Raw genomic sequence first — 5351 nt, forward strand, 5'->3', positions numbered from 1 at the left:
CTTTGCATTCAATTACAATGATTTGTGATGAAATTACATAATGCCACATTAGTTGGTATACCTAAACAGAATTGGTGACTGTACCTTTGGGTTTGTTGAGTGACCTGGACTTCCATTTACTGGAATGGTGGATTTGGAGACTTGGCAGTGTTGTAAAGGAGCTTTCAGTATGCCTGGACAGCAAGTAGGTGGAACAGTACAGTAAATAGCTAAATGGGCGCCTTTGTTTAGTCAAGGTAAGGAACCCTGGAAGTTTAAATGCAATGGCAGTATAAAGTGGGGGAAGAGTAGGGTTTGAGTTGGTGATACCAGGAAAAAAAAAAAAATCTTCTTTTGGTTAGCTTGTTTGACTAGATACAATAATGAGAAATTTTGGAACCTCCTTGGTCACCTTTTACTTTGAAATAAGAGCTTAAAAGTTCTCTAAAAGAATTTGATGGAGTTTGATGGTCTAACTAAAAGTGATTGCTAACTTGTTTGTTCAAGTGTTCAAAGTAAGAAAATTGCAGATACTATAGTAAAATGTGACAGACTAATAAACACAAGAATATGCACAGAAATGCATAAGTATTATTTTTTAGAGGAATGTGAGATCTGTTTTACTGTAAAAACTGTTGTCAGTCTTTTCTAAATTCTGTTCTTACAAGGTTCATCAAACTTTTCATGGTTATGACAGTAAAACTTACTTTTGAGTCTACTTCTGGTGGGTAACATGAAAGTAAACTTAAGAAGAGCAAGAGATTTCTTATCCATACATGAGTTATTGTGGACCCTGCAGCTCTACTTTGAGGTTATTAGGGGTAGAAAGAAAGATGGGATGTTTAATTGTAAATTAGAATGCATTAGAACTTTGGCAGTATTTTTTTTTTATAAGCAGTTCTTAAACAGGGCAATATACTGAAATGTGTATAGTTAAAGTTAACTTAAATTCTGTATGCAGTTAAATTAGTGTCTATTCTTTTTTGGAAGGAAATAAAATCAGTTCAGTCTAGTTCTAATTGACCTTACATTTCTTTATAAACACTGTATATGAAGGTGTTAGTCTCATACAGAGGTCTGCTTTCCTGTGAGATAAAGTGGTACCAGTTTTATTGAGTTGCAAGGTAAAGGAATTCCTCAGTTATCTCTGTACTTCATCCTTGAACCTGCATTTGAGTCCAAGTTTTTTTTATATTCGATGTTAATTTGAGGATTAGCAAGGAGCTAAAACTTGTGTTGTCCCTAGTTATACTGAGAGAAGGGGAGATCTCTTGAAAAATTTTTATCCAGGCTTCAGACCTCTCCTCAAATTGCCAACATTCAAGATGCTCCTGAGTCAAAGTAAATGGTAAATTCACCTCAGTTGCAGGAAAGACGGTCTTGCTTTATAACTGGTGAATTCCATGCTGAGAATGAATAAATGCTTGCACTGAGCAACTTCTGTAAGTTAAAGTACAATTGGCACGTCTTGTCCTCCAGAACTTCACACTTAGTTGATTCCAGAGTTGTTCTCTCAGACTTTCAGTGAAGAAGTTGCAAGCTTTGGGGATAGCAACAGAGTTGACTTTGAAACCACCCTTGCCAGCCTACTGTCCACAAGAGCCTGCATTTATACCACCATCTTATGAGTGAGTTCAGGTAAGGGGAGGAGAGTCTAAGGGGTGGGGGAAATGTAGCCAGCAGTTTTATAACTGGCAAAAGGTTTGCGAGCCTATGCATCATGCCTGTTCTATTGCTCGTTTGATCTTACTTTTCATGTTACCTTCTGTGGTGGTTCTGCAGTCAAAATAGGAGAAAGCTTCTGTAGCTGTGCTTATACCTAGGTTCCTGTAGCTTTATATCTTTCGGGATCAGACCAGTTTTTAAAAGGCAGAACTGACTATAGACTTCTCTAGCTGTCTCTGTTTGTAGTGTGCCAATAACAACAGTTTTATGTCTTAAATGCAAGGCAAACTGAACTTAAATACCCTTTCTTTTTAGGGGGATGGGGGGGTGTTTTGTTTGTTTTAAACATTAAGTAGAAGGAGCATAGGTACAACTTTGAAATGGTAGGTGAATAAATTCTTAGTGAAACGAACTAAGGATTACTCTAGTCCTGTCTGCTAGGGCCTCAGCTGCACTTGTACTTGATCCTCGTTATTTTTTTGGACCAAGAGGTTCACTGTTAGATTGAGGTAGCAGAGTCTGGTAATTCACGTTTTTCATCTTGGCCACGATTTTTCAGTCCACAGAGCCATACGCTAAATACAGTCGAATAGTGTAGCTGCCAGCAATATCATGGTTTTAAAAGCAGAGATCCTTTTTTTTTCCTCTGCTAGTTAAGGGCAAAAGAAGCAATAGTTAGAGGGTAAAATTATTTAGACTTTAAAATGTTTGAAGGAAACTGATCCCTTCAGAGTGCTAGATGAGAGGCATTGACAGATACAAAGAAAAGATGTTTCCACTTGGTCATCCCCTGCCCTAAGGTGCGTGCAACACAGGTTTCATCAGCGCATGCCCTGGAAAGACTGGAACTGATTTGATTTGTCTTTCTATTCAGATATGATGGACAAACTTGGGGACAGTATGCAATGAATAGCATTTCTGAAAATGGGGTTCATCGATACTTTGAAAAAATGAGTCTGTATTTTGTCAGGGCTGCTGAACAAATCAGTCCTGGAAGTCCAGATCAAGCCCTGTGGAAGTTGTTACTGTTTCTCTCTAGTGGGCATGACACTAGGTAGCATACATGCCAATAGTTTATTTCAGCCTGTACAGAAATTCTTGATTACTAATTTTCCAGGAGATGGCAGTGAGTTACCAGTTTGTATAGTATAAGCAGCACCCAGAATAATAAAGTGTCAGGCTGTCACTATGAGGACAAGCTCATGGGGAAAGGAGGAGGTCCTGTGTCGTTCAGGAAAGCAGGCCTTGACAGACTTTGAACATGTCAATGTCAAAGAGCAAGTTTCCCATACACCAATGCAAAAGTAAGAAGTACAACTCTTGTCATGACTTCTGGCAGTCCCAAGTGTACTTCTTGTTCATAAAAAGAACCATCAGAGCAATGGTACGTTTGAAATGTGAATAAAGAGCCCTTCAGAGTGACATGGTTCACCTTATATTTTTAGGGGACCCCTGCATCCAAGATTAGTATCAAGTATCTTTAAAGAGAAAAGCAATGTGTTGTTAATGAATGTGCTTTGAACCCTAAGTGGCTATTTTGGTTAGCTGATACACCTATGAAGTACAAATATTTCACTCTAGCAGCAGGCAGCTTCCAGAGGTTGCTACAGAACTACTCAGGTGGATTCACTTGAGGCAGTTAGGACCTCAGAGTCTGACTTTCTTTTAGTGTGTTGCTGTTCGTAATGTTTGCAAGGCAGTTGCAGAGACTTTCCGAACAGATGGTGCATCCAACAGTCCAGCACTGCTGTTCATGAGAGAAGCCAAACCTCCTCTCCAGTAAACTGGTTCTCTCTCCGGAGCAGGCCTATAAAAAAACAAATGTGTACTTAAAAGGGACATTATCTGTGACTAACAGTTACATTTTGCAATAAAACATAGAGCAGAGGAAGACTGAGGCATAAGATAGACTCCTTGTTAAATAGTGGAAAATCCATACAGAGAAAAGCTTGATGACTGGATGTGTCCTAATGTACTTCAGCCAGAACTCCTCTCACCATTTGGCTGCGAGACAAATCCATAGGAAATACTGTTTTATTGGTTATGGTGTGTGTGGAATGACTTACTGGTTGATAAAGTCAGCTGGCCTCCAGAGCTGCAAGGTACTTGCAAAGACCTCGCTAATACTGCCAATAGCAATTTTGGCTTACTAAATTTGGTTGGTGACTGCCTAACAGATACGGCATGATACAGCTGGTATATCAACTTAATTTTAATGTGTTTCTTCTTTCCTCTGCAAAACAAAATATTTGGCCTTTGGGCACGGAATCCTTCGGTTTTTGTCCTTAACCAGAGTTAGACTGGAACGCCTTTTCTTTTCTTTTAAAGTAGTGTTTCAGATTTCTTGCATCTCATTTTGGAGAGGTTTTTGTTATTGCTTTTTCTCATCGATACTGAACTCATGGAGTTGAAGGTCCCCATGCATGGGACAGGTATAACTAATTACCTGTAACTTTATCCCTTAATTAGGTACCTAGTGCTTTGATTGAAACTGCCATGGATTTATATGAAGCCCATGAGCCCTGCAGGTTGAAAGCGCACACAGATGTTTTTCGTTTGGAACTGGATTGTAAGGAATAATAATACTGTTGCAGGTCTTCAGGTTTTCTCCTTGTTTTATTTTTTGTGTGTGTGTGTTTTTTTTTAATCTTCTTGCTTGGGTAAGTTAGGGGATTTTAGTTTTTGTTTGTTTGTTAAAGGGAAGTTTTGTAACATCAGTCCTAAGAGTATTAGGCTTTGGACTAACAATCTCATCAGCTATGGGAAGCGTTCATGGTTCTGTGTATGTAGTACCTCAGTTTTTTCCACGTTGTGAAATGAAAGTGTACAGTCCCTCACTTGTGAAATGGCAGAGAAGCAGGTATCTGCCTGGAGGAAATTAAGGGTAAGAGAGCTATTTTTCCTTATGTCCTTTTAATTGCAGTTCTAAGCTTAAACTTTTTGCTAGCCTGTTTGAAAAATATCTGCAGATTCTTCCTTACGTGAGAATGCATCTAAACGCTTCTCTCAGAGTAAGTAGAAGCCGATACCTTGGAGGGACGAGGTTTTCACATGCTAAGTTCCACCTATGGCCAAGGATACCTTCTCATAATCTCTAAAAGGGACCTCTGGACCTTTGAAAGAGATATCCTAAGGCCTATTTGTGTCCTTTCAGAACAGTTTGTCAGGCCAGCTCTCACAGAACTTTCCCTTAGGCATTACTTAGAAGTAGGCTTTGGGCTAGATGGACTGACCGGTAGGAGAAGCTACCCACTGCCAGCTGGCTTTCCCAGGCTTTCCTGCCCTTACTGAAAGGAAGTATGTGTTGCATGGTACATGTTCAGTAAAGCAAATGCTTTAGGACAGCTCTTCCCTCCATCTTACAGTCAAACTAGGTAATTTTGGCTTTGTTACAGGGAAGGAACTCTAGTAGGCAGCTTTGGCCTGCCACAGGATGAAGGTAGGTGGCTTGCTTGGCTGGAACATTTGAGTATTACTAATCTAGAATAAATCTCTGCTTAAGATGACAGCTAGATCAGATCCTAGAAGAATATTAGTTTTCTCTTTCATACTAACCTCAGCCTAGCCAGGCCAACAACTTACTCTAGCAACAGTTCTTCCTTTTTATTTAACATATGTAGCAAATAGTGCATTAGCAGACCATGAGGTCCATTTTTGTTATGATTTTAGTATTTTTATCAATAGAAACATGGATATTGTTGAAGTGG

This window comes from Struthio camelus, chromosome 5 (assembly GCF_040807025.1).
Source record: "Struthio camelus isolate bStrCam1 chromosome 5, bStrCam1.hap1, whole genome shotgun sequence".
Classification (NCBI taxonomy): domain Eukaryota; kingdom Metazoa; phylum Chordata; class Aves; order Struthioniformes; family Struthionidae; genus Struthio; species Struthio camelus.